At 40.9% G+C, this 13,235-nt stretch overlaps 1 protein-coding gene across 1 annotated transcript in view; it reads right to left on the reverse strand.

Annotated features, from left to right (window-relative positions):
* The window catches only part of grik3 (glutamate ionotropic receptor kainate type subunit 3), a 176,015-nt gene that overhangs the window by 115,110 nt on the left and 47,670 nt on the right, over nt 1–13,235 (reverse strand). The gene's annotated exons all lie outside the window — the stretch shown is intronic.

Genomic DNA, 13,235 nt, shown 5'->3' on the forward strand with positions numbered 1-13,235 from the left:
TGTATTGTGTTGCTTGTTGGTCTTGGGGCATGATACTTAGGGCTTAGGGTGTGAGAAGGTCTAGGTTTTCTTTGGCTTGATTATGCTTTTAACACTCATTGATTATGCTTATTTTAGGGTCCACAGTTTGACCATTAATACGGTCTTAACTCTACATTTTGAGGCTCTTTGGTCTAGGGGGTTAATTCACATTTTAGGAGCAAGTGGTCTCGGGCTTGATTTTAGGATGAGCCAATTTTTAGGTCAAGGGTACTTATTTTGATGTTATCTCGTTTTAGGGTCTACAGTTTGACCGTTAATGAGGGTTTAATTCTGAATTGTGTGGCTTGTTGGTCTGGGGGTATGATTCTCCATTTCGTGTAAGAGGTCCTTGGTTCAATTGCGTAAGAGCTCATCTTTAGGTCAAAGGTACTCATTGATTACTTTTAAGGAACCTTGTTTGAGGGTCCACAGTTTTGCTAACTTATTTCTTTTGTGGCTCGTTAGTCTAGGGCCATATTTTTACCTTGGTTGCGGGAAGTCCCGGGTTCAACTCCCGGATGAGTCCATCTTCAGATCAAGGGTTCTTATTCATTCTGTTTTTGAGGAAGCTCATTTTAGGATCGAAAATTTGGCCATTTTTTGATCCTAAAATGAGCTAAAATGTATTGAGTGGCTTGTTGATCTAAGGGCATGATTCTCGTTTTGGGTGCGAGTGGTACCTGGTTTAATTCTCTTTTTTGTATGGCGGCTGGTTAGTCAGCGCACAGCCCAACAGATGAAAAGGTCCAGGGTTCAATGCCAGCAACCACAGCCTCCCCATGTTCTCCGTGTGCCTGCTTGGGTTTCCTCCTGGTACTCCAGTTTCCTCCCACATTCCAGATACATGCATGTCAGGTTATTTGGCAGGTTCAAATTATCCCTAGGTCGTGAATGAGTGAGTGAGTTGTCTGTCTCTGTGTGCCATGTGACTATCTAGCCAACAGTTCAACAGTTCAGTTACAAAGACTCATTCACCGCTTTTATATTTCGCAATCGATTCCTTCTTCAGCACATTGATTGTCATCATTGTTTTCCACTCTTCCTTCCACTTATCACTAAATTTCTTGGGACCCAATTTTATGGGCAGAAAAAAGGAAAACCAACAACATCACCCAAAAATTAAATGTGGTCACTCTCAAACGCACCGATCGATTGACTGAGCAGGAAAAAACAGAGCAAGCTATCTACTAGTAAGGAGTATAATCAACCCTTCATCGTTTCCTCTTCTTAGCTAAAATATATAATTAAGTTATATACAGGGTTGGGTAGGGTTACTTTAATTTGATTACTTTCAATTACTTTTGGATTACTCCAATACCAAATATGCTAATAAAAGACAAAATAAACTAAATATGAATACAATTACAAAATTTTGTGCAGGCTTGGGGAGTAACGGAATTCATGGAACAGCAAAAATGATGTTGGCAAGCTGTTTGGATTTATTTTCATTTTGTTTCTGTCGCATTTTATGTTAGTTTTGCCGGAGATCAAAGAGATCAAAGCCAGGAGCGAAAGCTTACCACGTGTTGTGAGTCATAATTTTATTCATATTTAGTTTCTTTTGTTTTTTATTAGCATAATTGGTATTGGAGAAATCCAAAAGTAATTGTAAGTAATCAAGTTAAAGTAACCCTACCCAACCCTGGTTATATACCAATATAAACACGTGTGTGCCTGATAGTCCGTAAAAAACATCATATTTCAAAAATAAAAGCAACTCACTATTGTTTCTCGAAAATCACAATGACCCATCACTGGTGAGCTATTTTCAGAACCAGTCCCCAGGCTATTCAGGTGTATTTAGGGGGCTACCTGGGGCCCGCGGGCACCATATTGCTGATTCAATTTTTACACTGTTACAATTTATTCAAGACACCTGTTACTAAATACAATAAACAGCACATTGCATAAAGGTTAGATGCAAATTAGCACGGTCGAATGATGCTAGCAGGCCACCACTCTGTTCGTCTCCAGCATTTCACTGTCAAAACGTGTTATACTGAGCTTGTCTTGTTTTACTCCCCCTGTCAAGACTCCCCATGACTGGGGGGTTTGTCTCGCATTCTGTCAGACGCCAGCCAAAGACAAAAAAACTCAGTGCTAACTGTCACTTCCTTTCGTGAGGGGGTGGAGAATATCGTCAAGGAAGGAAGCCCCCGATCGGCCCACACTGTCAGTTTGCGTTAGACGTCATCAAAGAAAATGTGACGTTAGAAAGCAACGGGCTGAGGCCGGAATCGACAAATAGAAGTGGGCAGATCGATCCAAATATCAATATTGTTGATACTAAGCAGGTATTTGAATCGGGCTGATAATATTGTATGATACTTCGATCCATCGCCAATTTCCTCAAAGTGGCACATCTCTACATAGGTGGTGCCATGCACCCTTTTAGCAACTCTCACTACCTGGCTTGCACTTGCATCCTGCCTGTATCATGATGACTGATTAATTTCACCTCTGCCTGCTCGTTTGGCGCCAGACGCTGCTGGCTTCCCGATTGGTTCCCCGTCTTTCTTAAGCTCGTTCACTCGCCATTTTTGACTTTGACTCCCTCTGGTCCCGCTTTTTAACCCGTTTTCCACCTGTCCATTCCTGATTTACCCGTTTGTCTCCGGCTACGACCCGTTTGTTGACCGCGACCACGTTTTGATCTTCTGTCCTGGCTAACGACTCTTTTTTTTACCCTGACCACGTTTTGATCACCCGTCCCGGGTAACGACTCGTTTAATGACTCCGACCACGTTCTGCTCTCCCGTCCCGGCTAACGACCTGTTTTTCCGTCTACTACACTATGATCCACTTTTGCATCCGGAACATGTTCCGATTCTGTGAGCGGCTTGCTTCTTGCGTCCAGCAAACACCGGATCATGGTAGCTGCCTTTCCTCTATATCTCAATAAACTTGGGATTAACGTTACGCACTTGGGTCCTACTTCCATTCTGGTCGTTACAACCTGCCAGGCAGAAAAGAGGGCCAAATGTATGCGCCTGGCCATATCAGAAGCTAAAAATGACAGAAGCAAACAGGAAGCACAGCACGGTGCGGACCAAACATGTTACTGTTCCTGAACAAAATCCTGTAAATCCATTGTCACTACGCTAATGGAGCCAATGAGAGGAAGTTGACTTTATTTTCGAACAACGTTGCGTTGGAAGGTATTTCAGTTTTCTATAGTAGCTGTGTTTTCGGTACTGCTTTTTAGTTTGACTCTTTTGGCTTTTGTTCTGAAACAGTAGGACTAGAAATATTTCTTATTTTTTATTTAATTATTTTATTTTCAAATGTTTGAAAATTTGAAATGTATATTATTCATAAAATGAATTAAACATATTAGCGCCTAAAATATTACTATAACTATAAACAAACTGAAGGAGGAAAGGGGTCCATTATTCAACGAATATGACATTTCCAAGCAAAAAGTATTTATATTGGTTTGGTATCGACCGATACTACAATGTTTTTACCTGATTTGGATATAAACCAATTTCGCCAGGAATGCCTACCCCCTATCGGTAACCCAAAATGTTAAAAGAGCAATAACAAACCAAGCAAAAACACAAATATGTCTGAAGTAGCAAAAAATGTAAAGCCAAAAATAAATGTATTTGTAAATAAAACCGAAAAGGGATTCATATTTAAAAAAAAAATAGTTTTTTTCTAAAAAATTCAATAACGTTAAAAATATTCATGCTCTATTTGTCCTCCTTAAGAAAACCAAAAAATGACGACAAACATAATACCCGCTATCATTTTCCGTTTTCATCATTCCTGAAATAGACAATAGTGCATTGCGAAAGAGCCACATGTGGCTCTAGGACTGCAGACTGCTGACCCCCAAGGATGATTTGCACTTGAAGGCCGGGCGGATCTTCAGTCGCTTTATGAGTCAATGTGTTTCGACCAGATAAAGTTAAATGAAATAATTGTCCTTTATTGGCATTTATCTTTTTTAGTGCAGTGTTTTTCAACCTTTTCTGAGCTAAGTCATTCTATTTTATTATTAAAAAAAAAAAAATCAATTTAAAAAATCCTTAAAAATGAATTCCCAGCACCGGTTTCATATTTTTTTGAAGCTGAAATGATTATGTTCCCCGCAACCCTACTGAGGATAAGCGTTGCAGATAATGAATGAATGAAAGAATGAATGAATGAATAAATGATCATGTTGCCTAAATTATAAATATAACATAGTTTAATCAATACAATTATCATTTTCAAACAAGAACCCTAATTGTTTTTCATAACTTTGCTTAGACATTTGGATTGAACTATATTGGTTTTATTATCATTGATTATAAAATTGTTAAACGTTGTAACGAGAAAAATAAATAACTTGAAAACATTTTAAAAAATGAATGTATAAAAAAGATAAGGAAAGCAATTTGTTACCATTATTTTTAATTAAAAAAAACCTGTCCCAAAAACTTTTTCATGATAACATCTCACTTGTTGGTCAATTAACTATTGTTTTGGGGGGTATACCTTAATTTTTGAAATTAATTAGCTAATTTGTCTTTCAAATAAACATGCATATTTTTAATAATAAAAATCCAATGTTTCGGATAAAAAATGTCAATTTATTTTTATAAAACATGCCTATTTTGTTTTAGATTTCCCTCCTAACCCCTACCGAGAACCCTAACCCCTGACCATCACCTTAATTCAAAGAGGGAAGACCTTAAATAATTCCCCAAAATAGAAAAACAAGACACACGTGTACTTGGTTTACACATGACAGCGACAATTTGTCGTTTGAAACATTTGTATGTGGGTCATAAACAGACCTGGAGCCGTAGTTTAGACACCCCCTAGTGTAGATCGGGGCACACTAGTGTGGCGTGAGATCTTGTTTAGTGTGCCGCTGGAATTTTCCCAATTTTATCTTTCCCAAAAATCAGGCCATTATTCAGTATTTTGGTTTTCTTCAGACAAGGAACTGTGATAGTCATCCATATCAGTGGGTGGCAGCAGATTTGTATGTACCGTAAATTCTGGACTATAAGCCGCAACTTTTTTCCCAAACGTTCAACCCTGCGGCTTATTCAGTGATGCGGCCAATTTATGTAATTTTTCTAACAGCCGCCAGTGGCGCTCGAGTACAAAAGGTAAGATTTAGACTGGTGGAATATATGCCGGCTGTGGTTTTTAGACTGTGCACTTTATATTCAGTTACAATCACGTGACTCAAAGTCGGGTTTGGGTTAAATTTGTGATTGTGTTACACGTTTTAATGTGGGCGCGTGCGGCTTATATACAGGTGCGCCTTGTGTAAGTACAAAAGCAGTTATCCTCTTAAAATGTGGTGGGTGCGGCCTATAATCAGGTACGCTCTATAGTCCGTAATTTACGGTACTTTTTATGTACTAATTATCTGCTTATGAGGTAGCACAGTACAGCTAATCACTTATTTTGTTTAAAAAAGCTGTTTAAGATTGCACCCTAAAAAATAGAAACAAAAGTAAAAAATATCATTCTTTTTATTTTAAGTATTATTTTCTTCTTTTTATATTCTAATTACCTGCTTTTGAGGTAGTATAGTGAAATATTTGCCATAACTTTATTTTCAAACATTTTCTACGGACGGTGTGCCTCGGAACTTGTTTATAAATGAAAGTGTACCTTGGTTCAAAAAGGGTTGAAAAACACCGGTATTGACTAATGTGTTGCATGTTTCCATAATGTGTTTGTCAGGAACCGGAACAGGATCAGGACCCAAATGCGTGACGTTTCTCACACAAGCCTTTTATTTTATAGGAAATGGGGAGTCCTGTACGTTAGGCAGCAGTCTGGCATGGAATGATAGAAAGCCAGAGGCCGGCAAGATCGATACCAATTGCCCGAGCAGATATCCGACAGATGGGGTCGATACCGGACAGGATGGGACAGACAGGAAAATAAACAGGCCAAACTAGACGGGAACAAAACTGTAAACGGATATTAAACAAAGGGATGGACAGGATTGATATTAAAACAGGATATCGAAATTAAACAGGCCAAACTAGACGGGAACGAAACTGTAAACGGATATTAAACAAAGGGACGGACAGGATTGATATCAAAACAGGATATTGAATTTAAACAGGACAAACTAGACGGGAACGAAACTGGAAATCAATATTAAACAGGACAAAATAAACGGGAACAATACCGGACAGGAAATACCAACAGGAAACAGGACTGTGTCAAAACCCACGTCTTCTGGGGCAGAGGTTCGTTGACGGACTAACAAAAGAAGAGTGAGAGCACTGAGCTTAATTAGACGGAAAGCCAATCTGTCAACGGGCCGCAGCTGGCGCCACGCGGGCGGGGCCAATTGGGTGCCATGGCAACCGTGATAGTGTTTTCATGTTTGGGCATTTTTACTTCTTATGTGGAATAACAGATCATGGTTGTAGTATTTGCTACTTTGATTAACCGTTTCTAATTTGTAAAGATACAAAAGGTTCTTGTTAGTTGCAAGGACAGTATAAGTAGCAAAATACTCCAGTCGTTGTAGGAAACATCACATCAGATGACATCATTCATCATAAATGCGCCGTGTCTTCTGAGGAACGTTGCCCAAGCATCATAAAAAGAAAAGTCAATAAATGAAAGCCGTTATGATTAGCACAAAAAAAAACCACCATTAAAAAGAAAAAAATCTTAGCGGCTTAATGAAAACTGAACGTCCCGCTGGGTTCACAATCAAGCCTGATATCAAATGGAATGTTTTTGCCATTATCCTCCCGGCATTGTTTCTCCCCCCCGTTTGCGCATGATATTGGCCCAGAGTCGCCCCGTTGAGTTAATCTCCTTTCTGCACCGCTGACCTGTGACAAGTCCACGCATTTTTGTGATTTTGTGGCGGGGAGCTGCAAGCTGTGTTTGGATTTGATTTTATTTTTTTCCAAAAGGTTTTGTGGGTATAAACAAGAGGTAAGACACCTTTTGAAGGCAGAAGCTACTATTTCTAAAATAGCAAGATATTGTGTTATTACCATGGTATTACTGTTACTATCACGTTATTCCTACGACATAAATGACAAAAGTTGGGTTAAAATAGGCTAATAGATCTGCCTTGTATAAGGGCACTTAGTAATTTACATACAACAGTTATAGCAATATTTAAAAAAAGAGTTTGGGAAGAATTGAACTCATGTGTAAAGACACTAATCTTTTCAATGATTTCTAGTCTCTAGTTTGCAATAATATGTGGTCTGTGCAGCCCTATGAGATGTATTTTGATTAAGGGCTATACAAATGAACATGACTTGACTTGACTTGCCTTGTGCCAGTTAAAAATCTCAAATCCAAGAAAATCACAATGACCCATCACTGGGTAGCTATTCTTAGAACCGGCCCACGGGATGTGTTCTTTGGGGTTCTACCTTGTGCCTGCAAGCGCCACGTTGGAGACCCCTGCCACAAAATATATAAAGATTGGCATAAATGTAGGTAAACATAATAGCTACGATTAATTTCTTCAAAAAATAAAAAAATAATCTTGATGTTTTCATGTTGCACAAGCATGTTGCACAAGCATCTGGGTTGTTACACGGACAAAATAAAAGCTGAAATAAGCTTTATTCCATAATAGCCTAGGCACCAATGACCTGAAAGACAATGGTTGTTGACTTCACAATGTAACCATCTCAAAATGGCTGACAAATACTTTGATACTTGGAGGATTGTCCCAAAGACGGAAACCTAAGAAAAGAAAAACTGAGAAAGAGTGGAATTTTCCACTGGAGAGATGTCTTTGTTCTAACAGATTTCAAAGTGAACTGATATGAAAAGTCCATCCCATGGCTTCAAAATGGCTGCCAATTACTTTTATACCAGGAGGATGGTTCCAAGGACCAAAATCCAAAGAAAATGAAACTAAAAGGGAGTGGAATTTTCCACTGCAAATAGTCTTATTTCAAACTGTTTCTAACAGCCAATTTCCTGACTTTAAAAAGGCTGTAAATAATTTTTATACCGGGAGGGCATTCCCAATGAAACCTAGGGAAAACAAAACTAAGAAAGAGTGAAGAATTCTACTGCATTGTTCAAACTGGTCCTACCAGGAGTTGATATGACGAGTTATTTTCCTGACTAGAAAATAAAACACAGCTAAGATAAAGGAGGAGGTTAATAATACCAAGTAAATTATGAAGTTAAGTAGTTACGACATGAAAAATTAAACATATCACAAATAAATAAATTAATTCAGTTAAACAATTTATGAGTAAATGACTCGGGTTGGAAAGAACAGAATACCGCACCAACCAAGAAGAAAAAAAATCAGATGGATCATCCTAAGGCGATTGTGTTTGGCAATCTGTTTCATTTAGATTTGTTTACGCCATTCTTTTTTCAAAAAATATTGGCCCCAACCAAGAGGTTCCGCGGTCCCCTTTTTCCATCTGTTGGTCCCCTCTTCCGGGGACTAATTAGCTTAATCCTGGTAGCATGCTTGGCTCCCAGGACACTAAAGTTTTTGCCTTCCGGTTAAAATGCGGCGTTTAATTACCGGCTGCTGGTGAGGAAGGCGATAGGCGAGTGAAGGGAGCGGGGTGTCCCTGGCAGGTGTGGAGGGGGAAGTGGTCGGCTTCCCTAGAGGTTTTTAGGCAAAATAAATTAGCCAGATTTTGGTGAATTTCTCGAAAACATTATAATTAACAACTGGGCATTTGTAACTTTTTGACTTTTAAAAACTAGATTGAATGCACCATGAAAAATCAGAATGAGATACTTTACATGTCAAGGGTATTTGTTGAATTCTTAAGCTTTTACCTGGTCCAGGATTTGACCATTAATGGGGCCTTAATTCTGTGTTTTGTGGCCTGTTGGTCAAGGGTGAGGATCGGTAACATACGTTTCAGGAGCCGTATGCGGATTTTTAACGTTGCTGAGCGGCTGCCTTGCGCATTTCCAAAAATGTTTACACATTGAAAAAGATTGGCGACAGAAATAAAATTTTAATTTTAATATGGTTTTTCGAGAAGATAAGCATGACTCAAACACTTTCAACGTTTTCGAGTGCTGTAAAAGTGTGTGGAATAGATAGGACATTTCAACGACGAGCTGCAACTACGGTGCATCGTTCCTCTGCTTTACTCTTTCTGTCTCCACTGTCCCGTTTGGCTGCGGGGCCCAAGCTCCGCCCATTTTAATGGGAAAGCGTCACCAGCAAGGCAGGCGGCTGTTTGCAACAAATCGGCCAGGGACTCCAAAGGGATAAAGAGAAAGATAACTGTGGAGAAAATTCAACGTTTCTTGGACAGAATAATTTGCAGTTATTGCCAAAGCAGATGGATTCCCTGAATGTTTTGTTCTGTAGAGAGAAGTTGTAAAATAACAAAAAGAGTAATGTGGAAAGACCTTCTCAGGGAAAGCATGCTACATTTGCCTCAGAGTACCCGGTTGGAAGTGAGAGAAAACGTGTGATTACATAACTTCTGGACATAATGAGTGAATGCAAAAACATATTTAAGAAGAAGATTGCATCTCCAAACTACAGTACTGTCACAAGTTTTGTTGCGACCCAGGAGATAATAAAGCAAAACTTATTTTTAGACTTCAAGAACAAAACGGAAATGATGCAAACTATTAAAGACATGCCTCCCTCCACTAAGACAGTGAAGGGCCTATGAAATGGCAAGTAATACCAACGAACAACAATGAGTCGAGAAATGTGATGGATTTCTTTATTGCATTTCTTTAATTTCGTCAAAGCAATGAAACACAATTTAATCCATTCATATTGTAATGGAGTTAAACTTGAGGTGGTATCCTGCAACAGAGTAGTCATTTTTTGCTAACATAGCTCATATAGATACATACAGAAAGAGTGAAGAGTGCATCACATTCATTATAAGGCTTATAAAAGACTTTTAATGTATTGCGCCTACAGACAATTTGTTTTTTGTTTTTTTGGGCCAATATGGCTCTTTTATCTTTTTGGGTTGCCTACCTCTCGTCTAGAAGCATGGTTCTTGCTTTGGGTGTGAGATATCCCAGGTTCAATTCCTGGATAGGCTTCTCTTTAAGTCAAGGCTAATCATTGATATAGTTTTGAAGCCCTTTTACAGTCGATGGTATTTGACCACTGATGTTAGCTTAACGTTGTATTTTGTGGCTCGTTGGTCTAGTGCTATTATTTTCTCCCCCCACACCACCTCCCAACCATTCTCCACTTGGTATCTATAAGTCAATCTCAATGCTTATGCTCAACACCCGGAGGCTGCAATGTTAATCTCAGGGGACTTCAACCACGTGACTCTTGATAAGACACTGCCCTCTTTCGTCCAGTATGTGAACTGCAAGACCAGGGGAAATAGGACTATTGACCTTCTGTATGCGAATATAAAAAATGCATACAGCGCTAAACCACTGCCTGCCCTTGGAAAAGGAGACCACAACCTCATTCTGCTTAAACCACAGTACAAACCAAGAGTGAGGAGGCTACCAACAACCACGCGCTCATTTAGAAAATGGTCCACCGAGGCAGAGCAGGCTCTGAGAGACTGCTTTGGATGTACGGACTGGGATGTCCTGCTAGGGTCCAGCAGTGGGGACATTGAGGAGATGGCAAACTGCACTACTGACTACATTAAGTTCTGCATGGACAATGTTGTTCCTATAAAGACTGTACGCTGCTATGCCAACAACAAGCCCTGGATCACGAGAGACATCAAGTGCCTTCTGAACCAAAAGAAGAGGGCCTTTAAAAATGGTGATCATCAGGAGCTAAAACGAGTACAGAAGGAGCTCAAAGTCCAGCTCCAGAAAGGGAAGGAGCAGTACAGGAGGAAGTTGGAGAAAAAGCTGCTGAACAACAATATGAAGGAGGTGTGGGAAGGGATGAAAACAATTACTGGCTGCAGCACCAAGCAGAGTGTGGCTGTGGATATAGATGTGGGGCGAGTCAACCAGTTGAACAACTTTTTCAACAGGTTTGACCACTCCGCCTCATCCTCACCCCTGAGTTGTGCAGCTGTCCTTCCCCCTCCCCCTCTGGACACTAGCATGGAAGACATCCCCCCACTAAAAATAACTTCAGCCCAGGTGTGTGGGGAGCTGAGAAGGCTACGAACCAGCAAGGCAGCTGGTCCGGATGGAATATCCCCCCGACTGCTGAAAGCCTGTGCGTCTGAGCTGGGAGACCCTCTACAGCGCATCTTCAACCTGAGCCTTGAACAGGGGAGGGTCCCTCAGCTGTGGAAAACATCCTGCATCATCTCAGTCCCAAAGAAATCAAGACCAGAGGAACTCAACGACTTCAGGCCAGTCGCCCTGACATCACATGTGATGAAGACCATGGAGCGGCTGCTGCTGCACCACCTGAGGCTACAGGTCCGTCACGCCATCGACCCACTGCAATTTGCTTACCAGGAGAAGGTGGGAGTGGAGGATGCTATATTATACATGTTACACCGATCCCTCTCTCACCTGGATAGGGCGAAGGGGGCTGTGAGGATTACATTTTTGGACTTCTCTAGTGCCTTCAATACCATACAGCCTCTGCTACTGAGTAGGAAATTGACAGAGATGGGAGTTAGCTCACACCTTGTAGAATGGATTACTGACTACCTGACAGGCAGACCGCAGTATGTGAAACAGGGGGGCTGTACATCGGACACCGTGGTTAGCAGCACAGGATCTCCGCAGGGGACCGTTCTCTCTCCGTTCCTATTCATTCTATATACATCGGACTTTAAGTACAACTCTGAGTCCTGCCATGTGCAAAAGTTTGCAGATGACACTGCGATCGTGGGATGTATCAGAAACGGGCAGGAGGAGGAGTACAGGAAATTGATTCAGGACTTTGTCCGATGGAGCGACGCAAACCACCTGCACCTAAACACCACCAAGACCAGAGAGATGGTGGTGGACTTCAGGAGAACCAGAACTCACCCGGTTCCTGTAACCATCAAGGGAGAATGTGTAGAATTTGTCCAGACCTACAAATACCTGGGTGTGCAGCTGGACAACAAACTGGACTGGACTGCCAACACAGAAGCTCTATGTAGGAAAGGGCAAAGCCGACTTTACTTCCTCAGAAGGCTGGCCTCCTTCAACATCTGCAAAAAGCTCCTGAAAATATTCTATGAGACAGTAGTGGCAAGCGCCCTCTTCTATGCGGCAGCGTGTTGGGGAGGCAGCGTCAAGAAGAAGGATGCCTCTCGTCTCAATAAACTGGCTAGGAAAGCGAGCTCTGTTGTGGGCAAAGAGCTGGACAGCCTAACAACAGTAGCTGAGAGACAGGCACTGAAAAAGCTGAGGTCAATCATGGACAATCCATCGCATCCGCTTCACAGCATTATCTCCGGACAGAAGAGCAGTTTCAGTGACAGACTGCTGTCACTGTCTTGTACTACGGACAGACTGAAGAGATCTTTTCTTCCTCATGCCATGAGGCTCTTTAACTCCACCCGGCAGAGTAAAGGCCCACATTAAACCACACCACCTACATTGGATATTACCGAATCTTACTGCATTATGTGTTCTGTGTAGCACTATTTAGTTACTCTATATAACATGCTAAAGTGGGCATTTGCACGTCACACTGGGTATTTGTATATTGTATTCTTTTGGCTTTATTATTGTATTGTTCTCAGCTCAGGGATGCTGCTGGAAATGTGAATTTCCCTTAGGGGATGAATAAAGTATCTATCTATCTATCTATCTATCTATCTATCTATCTATCTATCTATCTATCTATGTTGTATGCACGGCTTGGAGGGTAGATGTAAACACAACATTGCCAATGACAGTGTCACTGCACCCTAGTGTAGTGGAGGTGCAATTACACTTTTTTTCTTTGAAAAGTAAAACAAAAAAAGGAAATTCCCTGAGGTCAAACAAGCCTGCGTCACCCCAGGGAGGCCTGCACCACAATTTGAGAACCACTGGGCTAGGGGTATGATTCTCATTTTGGGTGCGAGAGGTCTTGAGTTTAACTCCCGGATAAACCCTAAGTCAAAAATACTCATTGATGATCAGGACTGGTCAAGATTATTCTCTCAGACACTGACCAAGGAGGCAAGGTAGAAAAAGAACCAAGCTGAAATCATCAAGAAAAGGACCGGTGTCAACTTTTCTCATAAACCACAAACAGACCAGGAACCGTCAAAAGTAAAGAAAGCTGTCCACAGTTGCGTCCTCAGTTGCGCCCAACAAGCCAGGCGGTTAAAGAAACCGTGAACTCATTTAGTTTTGAAACTTTTAAAAGAAAACATTTGACC

This window comes from Urocampus carinirostris, chromosome 2 (assembly GCF_059441175.1).
Source record: "Urocampus carinirostris isolate Australia breed hairy pipefish chromosome 2, RoL_Ucar_1.0, whole genome shotgun sequence".
Taxonomy (NCBI): Eukaryota; Metazoa; Chordata; class Actinopteri; order Syngnathiformes; family Syngnathidae; genus Urocampus; species Urocampus carinirostris.